The 14,340-nt window shown below is 38.6% G+C and overlaps 1 pseudogene; it reads right to left on the bottom strand.

The window, feature by feature from the left end:
- Nucleotides 1–27: 27 nt before the first annotated feature.
- LOC145933432 (cytochrome P450 9e2 pseudogene) lies at nucleotides 28–1,935 on the bottom strand (annotated as a pseudogene).
- Nucleotides 1,936–14,340: the final 12,405 nt, after the last annotated feature.

Raw genomic sequence — 14,340 nt, forward strand, 5'->3', positions numbered from 1 at the left:
ATCTTCCAATTCTATTAATTCTTTTAATTATTTTTATATGTTTGTATGTTTTATAATATATTGTGTATATTGATATGATATAAAATATGATATAAAATATATTTGCTTTGAATATTTGTATCAGTACAACTACTCTTATCTTACAATCTTATCTGACGCACTTAATTTGTGTTAATCGGTTGTGTAAAATGTTGGTTTTCTCTCGGCACAATGCTCAGCCAGATGCCTCCTTCGGCTCGCATCGAGAATCCACCTTTTTTAAATTTTAACGGTATCGCAGTCTTTTCGCACGGCTTTACGTCACATCGAGCCAGCAGATGAAGCAGCATAACCTTCGTCTCCAGTAACGCGAATCTGTTGCCAATGCACATCCTTGGACCTAATCCGAATGGATAATAAGCATTGAGATTACACTCGCTCCTTTTGTTTTCATCTAGGAATCTTTCAGGCTTGAAAATTTCCGGCTCCGGAAAGTACTTGGGATCGTGTTGAAAGCCGTAAAACGAGATCCAGATTATCGTTCCCGCCTTCACGAGATATGGTTTCGCATCTGGCAATGCGGCGGGCAACTCAAAGTCTTTTGTGCACAGTCTATCCGTCATCAATTGCACTGGATACATTCTAAGAGTCTCGTTAATCGTAGCGTTCAAATATACCATTCCATTGACTGTCTCATAGGATGGTTGACCGTTTGTATCTTCCAGAACTTTATCAATCTCTTGTTGCAACTTCTCCTGGATATTTGGATTAACGGCAATCTCATACGCTAAGAAACTCATCAAGGTCGAGCTACTGTCGAAGCCACCGAGGAAAAAGACGAACGCCTGCGATGTCATATCCAGAATGGTCAGTTCTCTTCCAGGATCTCTTTTACCTCTACTATCCATCATCAGCTGGAGCATGTCCGGCCGAGTGATATTTTTCTCATCTCTGGTTCTTATGGTGTCTGCTATCAGATTTATAAAGAATGCGTTGGTACGTTCATCTATCATCTTAAGCTTCAACAGACGCATGAGCCTCGGTAAGTGTTGGTACAGCAGGATTTTCATTAGAGCTATCATGTCGAAATTCGTCCCTTTTGCGCCGAACGTGTAGAAATCGTTGTCCGGGTTTCTCATCGAATCCACGCTGATACCGAAAGCACACGTGCCGATCACGTCGGTGGTATATCTCGAGAAAATGTCCTTCATTTCCATAATGCGTTTCTCAGACGGCACTTTTGTCAGATACTCGGAAAAATTCACGGCACAATCGGACATTAATTGAAACATCGCCTTCATTTTGCTAGACGTAAAAGCAGGACTCAGAAGCGCTCTGATATCACGCCATTGCTCTCCACGAAGGGAGAGCAAATTTTTTCCGAAAAGCGGATCTTGATCGTCGCCACCGAAGAACAAATGATCTTGAAATGAGTCGAAATTTTTAATGCCGACAGACTTCACTAGTTGGATATCACGTATCACGACCACCAATTGCGAGAGATTAAAGAAACCGACATACTTGGCGTCGGGATGTAGATTGTATATTTCTTGATTTACCGCGGCGAAACTTTTCGGATTTACGAAAATGGCCCAAAGACTTTCTAATACAGACTGCTTTTTATGCGGAATTCCGTGTCGCTCAAAGTCGTTGGACCGTTTGCGGGAATAATAATAAACGGCGAGCACGCCAGCTAATATCGATAAGACTATCGTCCAGCACTCCATAATAGACTAGCTTAATCGGGATACTCTCGACTGCTCCTTTCGTCTCGAGATAAAGTCAAATATCAACGTCGTGAAATAAAGTTTGTGTCAATATCAAATGCTCGCGGTTGTACGAGATACCCTCAGGTTATAATCCAATGCAATATGTTGAGCGCGATTGTTCTGACGAGTCAAAGCGATCTGCCCGCTTGGAATTCTCGCGCACGACTGCTCGTACCGAGATATCGTAGCCTGTTAAATGACTCGTTCGTGAAGTTACGTAAGAAATGTACATCAGATTTAATATCTTTATATATTTTATATTTTATAATGTGTCACTATACGTATCATTTTAAACGAGATATATTTAATTCACATGAAATTTGTTCAAAATAAATAAGAGTATGTATCGTTAAAAGAGATTGTTTACACGTCGACATAAATATTTAAAAATATTAAATAATTGACGAATAAATGACACGAATATTGTAAAAGAATATCATTTATTTCGATTGAAAGGTTGGTATTGTCTGATCTGTGTCAGACGACGATGTTTCGCTATTACGCAACGACCTTGAGCCTCGGCGTCAATGAAAAATTCTCGGAGCGGTTAAACGATGCATACTACGTGACAATTCATGTGAGTCAGACCAAAGTTGCAAATACTGCGCAGAAACAGATAAATAGATTCGCTGTTAGATCAATAAACGACTTATCGAGCAATGTCTATATCTAGTATCCAGATGGCATAAATTTCTACGCGAAAAAAAAAAGATATGCACTATTGTTTTTTTTTATTGCACACGATAATTCGCTCGACTTTTAATATTGATAACGAAAATTCGGGATACGCCCAATCCGTGCATATCTGAGAATTAATCCTGACGCTCCAAGCATTGCGGAATAATATTATCTCTGAACGGTCAGAGATTATGACTTTATTATCATATATACGCGCTATACGATATGAAATGTGCCTTTGATGCGAGCTGATTTATACCTCACGATATATTCATATACAAAATTATGCATTATACGACTCCCTGTTAAGCTGCATTAAGCAATCGAAATATTCACTAATAAATATTCCATTATAAATTTTTTAAAGGTCGGAGGATTAGCGTTAAAAAATGTAAAGGAACGTAATCTCGCGCCATATTTGTGGGATATTTTTTGCACGACGGAAAAATGAAATAAACATATATGGTTGAGTTAAACGTCTCTCTTGACGGAAAACTCGGAAAGTGAAGAAATTTTCTTACAATTCAACCACATGAAATACGTCCCATTTTTATTTAAAAAAAAAACTTAAAACGCAACTAAAAAGAGTAGTAGAGTAGTTTTTTATTTTTCGCATAAAAACGCATAAGAAGTAATTAATGTATAAAAATCTAAATTTTTTCTAATTTTTCTAATTTTCTAATCGTTAATCTTTATGAAAAAATATAGATTTCGTAATTAGACGATAAAAGTATCTGAGAGACAGACAAACTGACCATTATAACGTTAATATAGCACGTATGACACAAATCATTTCCATCATTTGAAATATCTAAACGCGAAAATGTCGCGAAAAGGCGAGAGATGTCTGTCTGTCTGTCTGTCTGTCTGTCTGTCTGTTTCGAAATCCGACTTGCAACCTGGCGGGAAACAAGATTTCGACCGAAAGTTTGGTCTATCTAGCTCGTAGGAGTAAGAAAGAGAGTACGAGGAACATGGAATGGGAATGAGAGAGGAAGGGGTAAAGGGACGAAAGAAGAGAGAGAGAAAAAGAGAGAGAGGGGGGAGGGAACCGGTGGAACAAAATTCATTTGGCCAAATTAAACAGAGTTTAGCAATTTGCGCTTAATCCATTTGTCGGGGATCCGCCGTCCGTCAGTCCGTCCGTCTGCCTTTACTTCAACCCTCTCCCTTTCCCTCCTTCCTTCCTTATCCTTTTCTGCGACCCCTATCGCGCACCCTTCTTCTGGCTGTTCGTTCTAGGTATTTTACCGGTATACTTCGATCTCTTCGCCTTTTAAAGTCGCGCATATAGGTTTTATTTTAATTTCTATTTGCAGAACTCTCTTATTCTTAATTATTTTTCATATGACACAGTATTCTATTGCGTTTTTTAACATAAACTCTAATGTATCTATAGTTTATATATATATATATATATATATATATGCATATATTATAATTAGTATGTCGTACGAGACATTGTGATAAAAAAGCAGCGAGCTAAAACGTGTTACGCTTTGCTCATTTATGTATGCGAGACACGGCGTCATGTGTTTCCTTTTATTCGCTTAGTATTCAAGCCGTCTTTTTTGCGCGCATGTTGTACGCACCTTATACAGAGGAAGATCTCAAATTTTACATCACATTGCACTCGATCGAATCATAAATAATTTTCAACGCGGATAAAAATAATAATTTTTTTTTCAACACGACAGTATATATTCTCTTTATTTCACCGCTAATCTGGAAAATTGGATACTTGATGGTGAAAAGTAAAAATTATTAGTGGAATTAATTATTTCGGATTGTTTGATAAAAAAATAGGTATTTTATTTGCGTTGGTAATTATTTGTGAAACTCAATTCGCTAAATCCACTCAATCTAAAATTATGCACGAGAAATATGATATGAGAGATATCATCCCAATTTAACTTTTCCGATTTATACAATTACTACATCTCATTTGCGGAAACGCCTACTTTCTCTCTCTCTCTCTTCTCAATTATTACACCCCAGCATTACACCCTTCTCTACCGCCTTTCACGTTACACACTCTCTTCGGCACTTGGATCTTATTATCACGGAATTGTTTCCGTCCCCCGAGCTCCGGCATCGCCGTCGAGCTTCCTCTTTCTCTCCTCGCATCCAACAAGAACAGCGAATCCGACCTAAGTGTATTGGCAGTTGTGTCCACGTTTTATTTCCATTCAATCGGGTGAGCACCTTTAAGATCGCTTTCCCGTGAACCGCTAGAGTGCTCCGTGTCAGGGTATTCCTGGTTCTTGCTCCCGCGACACAACAACCATCCGTGGATCAGCCGTTTAACGCTCGATGTCTAGAGCTCGCGCTACCAATCGGTAGCGCTGGACCGCCGTTGCTCTCAGCATCCTCACCTTGTGCTTACCTTGCCTGCGCTTTCATTTGTCAAACGCGCGTTTCTCTCGAGCGTCCTGCGCCAACATTCTTCGAATACCGTAAATAGTGTACAGAATTTATTCCCATGTTGAATAAATACCTATTAATTGTCGTGGCAATTTTGTCTCAATTTATCTGCCTTCACTCGTTCACGTCAGCTATAATGGAACACGTTTCGCAAGATGTCTGAATTGCAAAGAAAGAGAGAGAGAAAGAGAGACCGAATCGAGTTGACGAATCGCGCTCTAATGCCGTTACGCGTAACACCTACTAATTTCCGAGCTCCTCTGGAAATGAACTACTTCCCTCCTTCAGATGAGGCAAAGATTAATATAGTTTACGAACCAAATACACTGTAATCATATTTGCCTTTATATACGCGGATGGCAGCCGTTCACGTGGCGGTTAACCGTTTCCACGCCGTCGAATTCACCGCTAAGCACCCTCTCCTCTCTCTTTTCATCGTTTCCACTATCGTGTATATACCACCTGCTAGTTCCTCACTTTGGTCAGAGATGAAACACTTGCGTTTAATAACAACGTGGACGTACTTACTTGCGGATGGAGAGCAAAATATACATTTTTTATAGGTCAGCTACTCAAGTCTGCGTTTATCAACGACAACGAGTTTCCGGATCTCCATTTTAATATCTCGATTCGATCGCGATAAAATCTGGGTCGGTCATTTTGCGGATGGCAAGTAATAAACCCCAATGGAATAAAATATAATAGTATCATGCCGTTCGATTTATCGCGTCGTCACATCTTGAGATAGAGTTTCGGGATACTTACTAATACTTTCTTTTTTTTCCTTCCCGTGTCAGTAACGTATATAAACCTCGATGGGTCTCGGACGTAAAACTAATGGAATATGAGTGTACCGGCACACAAAGTCCCGCGGAATGAACTCGCATATACACTCGAAGATCGTTGCGTACGATCGCATCGGCGTAGCCCCGACACCCACACGTAGGACGAATTTAAGTATCCGTGAGAAAATGGATACTAAAACACGCGGCTAAAGCAGACGAGGTGAATATTATTGCCGACTTCCGGACTTCCTCGTAATACTTTGCTTCACGAGCTTAAAATCTGCCGGTGCGATATATATTTATCCGCTCTTTCTCTCTCTCTCCTTCCTCGTGATTTATTTCATCGAGTTATTTAATCGCGCATTCATCGCGCATCAATGCCCTCACCTCACGTACACGTTCGCTTAAATCCTTGTTCCTGTGACATCCGTAATTCCCCGTATAATTCCTAGATTACTATATATTCTTTTACGCGGAACGCGGTGGTGTCTAAAGTATCAAAAATATATTCAGATAGGTTCGCAAAAGCGGATTACGCGCGGAGACACGGCGGATTGATGTTGAAAAATTTTTGCGATAAATTTGTGCGTGCGTATGTGCGTGTACTTTGCGAGATGAACGAAATGCGCCAATCAAGTATATCATCGATATTCTCGTCCATGTGTGTGTGTGTGTGTGTGTGTCTACCATCAGCCCGAGACCTCAAGAAAGAAGACGACGAACGCGCTTCTTCAGGTAGGTCAGGTTGGCGACGCGTATTCTTGGGGAATTAACACACATTTGCGATGTTATTGCTTGAGAATACACGTATTTGGCCTGGCCGGTCACGTCACGCAAGACAGCGACCTTGTTCGTCTGGTTTTAGATATCGCATAAGTCAACACACATTGAAACCATTCTCTCTTCTTGCGAGTAGAAAGGATGAAAGAAAAATAATGCTCTCAGCGTATATAATATAGATACGTTGTGTGTTAATACCATCATGGAGATAAAAAATGATTATTAAAAATGTCAATTCAATTTCTCTGAAATTGAAACACGACGTTTCTCGATTCATCCGTATCCATACATACATCGTCGTATATCATGGATATTGAGTTTTTCAATGTATATAATGAAATTTAGTGAGTTACACGCAAATATTTACATAAGATTTCTCGGATTATGATTACGTCAAAACGTACCGCGTGCAAACGAATCTTGGAATTTAATGTAAATGATTTTACGTCAACGAGACTGCGGTTAAGTTTTCCGTAAAACACAGATTTCTAAAACGCTGCGATAAATTCTGAAAACAGTCTCGCGCAGACGAACTTGTCCTCGCTTCCGACAGTACGCGACATTTTCTTAGCGAAAGAATGATTCGCAAAATTAGATGCGGCAGGTTAATCGAACTCGAAAAGGTTCACCCACGTCACTGTAAATCCACAGTCTCATTGTAGAAAAAAAATGTATAATAATAATTATAGACTCGAACTTTCTTTATGTATGTAAATGTATTACTCTACGCGTATATGTATAGAGCGAGATAAAGCGAAAAATTGAGAAGCAAGACGTTAATAATTAGTCTCTAGCAAAATAGAAAGCGTAATTTTTATTTGTATGAAAATCGCTCGTTCGCGATTGCTTGTGTCAGGACGTCAAAGATTAACGTTATTAACGATAATTTGTCGTTCTTTGTACTGCGTCATCAAATTAGATTTGTTTGACAAAAAACGTCCGACTCTTTCTCTGCCTCTGTTCTTTTCCCGTTTTACTTTTTTTTGGAGAGAAAAAAAATCTGTCCACGGTAACACGTAAATTTTCAACAATATGCCAATTAAATTATATTGAATCTTTTACCAAAAATTCCTTTTGCACGGCTACATTTTCGACGAAACGAAACTGTACACGGTTGCGTGCAATATATTTTCCAGCATTCTTCACTGTTATACCATACAAAACAAATAATGGGTGCAATGTACCCATATTTACATTTCACAGAATGGGGATACGAAGAATGCGAGAGAGATCGATTGATTTCATATACGCGATTGTAATATGTATATAATATGTATATATAATACACGCTTGTATTATTTTTCTATATTTCTTAATACTGTGCAATATATTTCAATCACTGATATATTAATTTTATTATACAATTTCCATCTTTTCGAGATGTGAAAATTAAATGCGTTTTTCACAACACATACATATAAGTTTAGTTAAAAATTGATGATTATGTTGAAAAATATATGCAATGAGGAAAAACATCCATGGATATTGTGTGTACATTTCAAACCTGTTGAATGAATATTTTCTGAGAAAAAAAATGTAGGCATTACTTTTGAATAACCCTAATATGATTTGTGCAAATTTACCTCGCGAGAGCTCGCGATTCTTATATCGGCCTGCTCGAAATCGCGAGCTCTGACAAGATAGAAAATCCGCGGTAGAAGCAACGAGCTGAATGGGGGAATTCACCCCAGGCGTGTAAATCACTCTTTAGCGCGGGCGCTTCGTTGAAAACTTAACAGGCCGAGTAATGAGAGCAGGCCGTTTTCCCGCCTCGCGGGCCACTAACGTTGGCGCCTCAGGAGTACTTTTATTTAATGCTTTCGAGTTGTTCTCAAGGGATCTGCGCGTCGAGTATCCAACTGTATCCGGTGTACATATACATACATACATACCTCTGAAGGTGTCGTGCTGGTTTACACGGGAGACGGAAATTATGTCGCCTCGCGTAAATCGGAAACGTTGCGTCGCGCTCCGGTATAACAACCGGATTCAAATCATCCCTCCTTCACCTCTCCTCTCATCCCTTTAATCTTGTGACATTGCCGGAAAAAAATGTGTGTGCTACGTGTGTACATACATGAGGTGTTTGAAGATTAAATCAAAATTTAATTTTACGTATATTGTCGTAGACCGTTCATCGCCCGATGGTTGCAATTCTAAAAAAAAAAAAGGAGAGAAATTAGCGCTAATTTTAGGTCCAATTTTGACGAAGAAAAAATTATGTGTGAATAATTTCTCTAAAATTTTGATATTTTTCATCAATCTCAAGTATCATCATCTCACTTTCGACTCATTCTTTCTTTTAAGAGAGGCGATTAATGATGCGGTTTCCTTCAAATTGTTCCGACGTAATGATGAATGTAATGATGAAAAAAATATGTTTTGCTACAATCGACGATTGCTGTGATTTTCCGATGAAAAGTATAAAAGTCGAGATCTGATAAGTTTCGAATAATGGCAAAAACAGCTGGAATGCAGAAAAGTAGTATCAGAGTTTACATCGCCGTTGCTAGACACGGAATTGCCGACGGAATTCCGAAACTCCTCGTGCGAATTCGAAATGCGAAACCATCTTCGAAGTATCCTTTAAATCGCTTTTACGAGGCGTATTCAAACGCCTTGTCGTAGAAAGTCGAAAACTACCCGAAGAAAGTTAAGCGAAAATTTAACACAAGATACACCAACAGCAGAGATCTTGGACGATCAATCTTTTCGGTTTTCGCTCGTGCGCTTCATAAAACGTTTATCATCTCGCTTTCATCATCTGTCAATGGTCTGAATACTTAATGACTTTCTAAAAAAAAAAAGTTTGATCCGCACTTTAAATTTTCAAAATTCAAACAACATATTTGTATTATTAATCACCTAATTAATTTCAGATAAACAAGGTATATCGTGAAACTTTGCTATTGGGATACCGTGACTTTGGTAAAAGCATAAAATATTTATGCCTTTGAATCGATACGATTTGACGCGTTTGAATGTTTACGCAAGGATATCAGTATATCGTGTAAAATGATAGAAATAATCTGGATCGGGGGAGGGCGAAATTATATAGTAGCGGCCTATGTTGATTGTCGATGGTTTCGCGCAGCTGGCAAATCTCACGGATATATTCTCCTCAATAGGATCAAACGTACATATTAGAGAATACTGTGCAGTTAATGAGGAGTGATACATACCTAGAGCGTTCCAGAAGCCGCCTTCAAAGAGACGCAAACATAAAGCATACATAGTTGACATATACTCCGTTGCACGTATATGTATATTGTATGTATGTATATACATGTAAAATACACAAATTCTATTAGGAAATATATGTTGCGGCCAAAATCTGTCATTGAGATTTAGTTGGTTATTTTTCATTATAATTTTAAAAATGGAATCTTCTAGTAAAATACGAGAAACCTGAAAAGGAAGGAGATTGCGATTAATAATTCTTTTCAAAATGGATAAATGTATCTGAAAATCTTAAACGCACATGAAATGGTTAATTATGTTCGACTGGAGATATTAGAGGTAGACTAAATGTCGCGATGTGCGTTGGAAATACCAAGAGATAGAGGGATGAAGGGGGTGAGAATAGGGGAGAGAGACGGCCAACAGCTTCCAACAGCTGTACATAGTCGAGTAAGACGCACGTGTGCGTGCGCGCATAGAGATGTTATAGGGATAGATCTTATTAGACACCCTCTAGTCCAAATCATCAAAGGGATGTAGGAGTAAGGCCCGATTAGCTTTGGCATCCTGTAGCACCGTAGGTAGGATATGGAGTTGATGTAGATGTTGTCGCGAGAGAGAGCAAATTGACGGTGGATAATGCTGTACGGGCGCTGCTTAGTTGGGCACTAACTAAGTAAAGCTAAATGGGTATAATCATAAGCGCGCAAATGGTCCATGCTATGTATGCGCGTGATATCCAATAATACTGTATATATGTATCCGCCTTTCAATTTTGTTTCGCCACACACGCGAATGAGAACTCACACAGAGAGAGAGAGAGAGAGAGAGAGAGAGAGAGAGAGATTAGGGATTTAACTACGATAGAATGTTGACGGATTTCGAGATTTTTAATTTTCGCGAAACTTGTGCGCTGCTAGATATATAATTCATCTTTCTATAAATCTATAATCTCTCACAATTAGAAAGAAGAGCAAATAGCAGACACGCATCTTATCGCGATAGCTTTCGAGTCGATTAAGAAAGCTCTTATGTTTTATGTCTCTTGGACTGTCTGCTATCGATCATATCAGATAATTCCTTTTAAAAGCCTATATATACCGTCAGGTCATTCGTATGCACTTTTCGAAGTAATACGACGTTTACCAGATACACTTTGGGGGGCCGCTTGTGTGTACACTTCGTAAAGCGTCTTTTACATATTTATTACCTCACCTATATTGCTGCACGTCCCGTGGGACACATAGCGCTTTAAACGGCCGATCTTCTTTATACGTCTCATATTTATCTAGCGAACGGCTGGATAGATCGATTGTAATGCGAAATGTATCGCGTGCAGAGCGAATTTCAAAACAATTATCCTAGTACAAGAGTAAGAAATGAAAACAACATGAATTACAATGAGAAATGAGAGACTCGCCTTATTATATTTTTTTTTCTACATAATTTAATCTTCCAACATTTTACTCTTTAATAGAAATTAAATTTATGCGCTTGCGCTGCTCTTTGGAAGGAGATGAGACACGCTGTACAATATTCAAGGAATCTATACGATTTGGAAATTACGTGGGACACACACGTACACACATTCGATCTTGCCGCCGATCGTTGTACAAGAGAGAGATAGAGAGAGAGAGAGAGTACGCGAGCGCGCATACCTTAGCGGAAATATAATTTTATACTATAATATCACTCCGGCACATTGATCTCGCCCAACCTTGGCTCCGGGCAAGACGGTACCTTACTCCTATTACTGCGGTACGCAATAATGCCGGTACATACGACTTGCCGCCGCAACCGCCTCATTTAATAAGAGCAAGAAGTTGGTACGCGCCGTACAAAGCCGGCTGTTTACGCCGGTGCCGCAGCGCAATTATAATTATAATGCCATTGTCGTTGCATTGCGGTGGTAAAAGGTGGGGTAGCCGCGGTATGTAGGGGTGGAACGGGAGAGGCGGTGAAAGCCGATGTCAAATTAGCAAATCAAATTTCGCCCGAAATTATTTCAGTAACGAGCCGCTAAACACCCCGCGGCGAAACGAGAGACGACGATGACGACGACGACGACCTAGGTAGGTATGTGTATAACGGAGAACGTAGCGCGAATTTAATTCCCATTCGTCCGGAAAGAAAATAAAGATCAGCCGGGCGAAACGCGCCCGCGATCTTCTTCGTACCTTCATTACGGTAAATTTGCCTTAAGTCGCTTAATGAAGAGCTGTCGAGCTCTGTATACGCTATTCGCCACGTATCTCTTATCAATTCGATCCCGAGGATCCTGATGTCGCTTAATCGCCGGTATTTCTGGATCGAGCGATTTTTTTCTTCTCTTTTTTTAACAAAGAATTATCCAGTTTCTTCCAAAGATACCTTTGGATGAGAAAAAGGGCCGATTTTCGTCCTTATCGCGCTTTAATTACGATTCGAGACGGCGCGAGGACCGAATCGCTCTGTCGAAAATACAGGCCTATTTACTTTCTGACACATGAGATTACGCCAGACCCGTATTACATCGATTACAAAGACATTCATGAATATTTAAATAGGGTAGTGCAGTTCAATATTCTCTCGCGCCGACGGTTTGATGCGCTTGAATAGCTAATGCGCCTACAATTTTCGAACCGTCCACCTGGCCGATCGTATAAAGTCTCCATGATTTCACGCAGGTTCTTGTTTTTCTTCTGTACATTCCGAGATGAAATCGTTTTCGCTAGAAGCGATACCAAAAAGTTATTTCGACGCTTAATATCGATCCTTTCGATATACTCTTTTTTTAGGTTCAATCAATTGTTACCATCTTTGAATCATGTCAGTAATTATTAATCATTAGACGGTATGAGCAAGATTGTATCTCAATAATATATATGCGCACAATTATTTAAAAAAAAAGCAATCGTGAATAATAATTTTTTCATCGTTAAATACGATTTCTTCTTGTCGCAAAGTACACGTATTTATCTAGAAATCGATATAGTTTGCCAACTCATTGCATTCATAATTCAAGGACTATCAGCCGCAAGTTTCATTTCACTAAACCGAGGTCGCGAATTCTTCGCAGATATCAATTCAAACGCGGTCGTATCCAGCAGACGAGAGTGGTATTCAGAAAATCTAACAAATTTGGTCTTATTGTGATATAGATGTAGCAGCGTGCACGTGTCAAGAATGACGTCGCATTAGTAGCAATCGTTGCGATGATAAATGTTTGATTCTTGCAACTGAGTACCATCCTTCAAAACATATATTCCGAATCATTGCAAACGCTCGTAAACCACTCATTGTAGTCATAAATTTTCGCGATTCTCCATTATTGAAACAATGTAATAGTAGCGTTTTTTTTTTACGAAAAAAATATGATTTTTCAAACATTTATATCAATTACGTACAAGTTTTGAGGAAGCGTTTAATAATGGCTCGTCTATTTACTGCAACAAACTATAATGCAATTAGATTTTCATTACATCAAATATAAGAGATCTCTTTCTCTCTCTCTTTCTCTCTTAATTGCCGTAATATTATATTTATATATTTCTATATATATAAACAATAAAAATCAATTTATCATTACAATAATAAGATTTCTAATAAGCCAAAAACTATGTAATAATGCAAAACAATAATATCTATTTGTAGACAAATAAATGAATCGATACGTAGACAGGTAAATAGATAGATTTTCTGGCAAACATAGAAGTGGAGCTGTACTTGAAATTATCTTCCCTGAGGGACAAGCCAATCGTCGCTATACCAACTCCCAAGATAAACTCTTGGCACGTCTTCATTAGAGTTTTCTAGTCTATTTACGGAAGAAACTGAACTTCTCTTTATTGACGGGTCAGAAACAACACACGCGCAGCTCTAACGCGGCAGTCCTTTCTGATTATATTTAAGGATATTAGTGTCATTTGTCGAGAGATGGTTTTGTCACGATTCGCAAATTAATGTTTATTTTGCCCATCGTTATTTTCCGTGCTAAGTTTCAGTGATCTTATCGCTCCATTCAAATGCAATTCAAGAAATTCTATGTTGCAAAATATTCTTGATATCATTTTCGATATCTTTGATTCGTATTTCGATCAAATTTGTGTTTAATAAATATCTTTATCAAGTCAATAAAAACTAGTTATTTTTTGTTAATAATAATTGCTCCGATATTTCCGTTTTTTTCCTCTGCCTTCTCTATCCTTTTCTAGCAATCTTATATTAAAGCTTGTGAAACTTTATAAAGCATATTATGTTCACATGCCATGTATAGGATAAAGATTTTTTTTTTTTTTTTTTTTTTTTAATAAACGATTGTAATTGAATTTGACAATATTCCTAATTGAGACCCTCTGGGGTGTTTCGAAATCCTTTCACCGACCGAGGAAAACCGAAGCTGCTTGATTGCTGCGGCATACAATATTCGTGTGCATTAAGTAATCTCGACGGTAATTTCTGGTAAAAGTAAAGATATGTGCGGTTACGTAGTTTTCCTCGCAATAAGAACTGGTTTACTCCATGACATTATACCCTACATTACCTCGCCAAGGGGGTTGAAGTAATATGAAGCTACGCGATGTTGCGCGTAATTAACAATGTTGGCCTATCCCTGGCCACCAACATTCCGTAATACGTGCTCTCTTCCATGGTCGCAATAAAGAACACTACAGTCGGCTAAAATTAATAATCTACACCCTCATATTTTACATTATTCAATTATGTCGATTACTTTATGCGTCGCTGAATATAAAACAATCGTCCGA

Source organism: Prenolepis imparis, unplaced genomic scaffold, assembly GCF_030444845.1.
Source record: "Prenolepis imparis isolate NDT839.2.m4 unplaced genomic scaffold, iyPreImpa1.0 SCAF_3, whole genome shotgun sequence".
Lineage (NCBI taxonomy): Eukaryota > Metazoa > Arthropoda > Insecta > Hymenoptera > Formicidae > Prenolepis > Prenolepis imparis.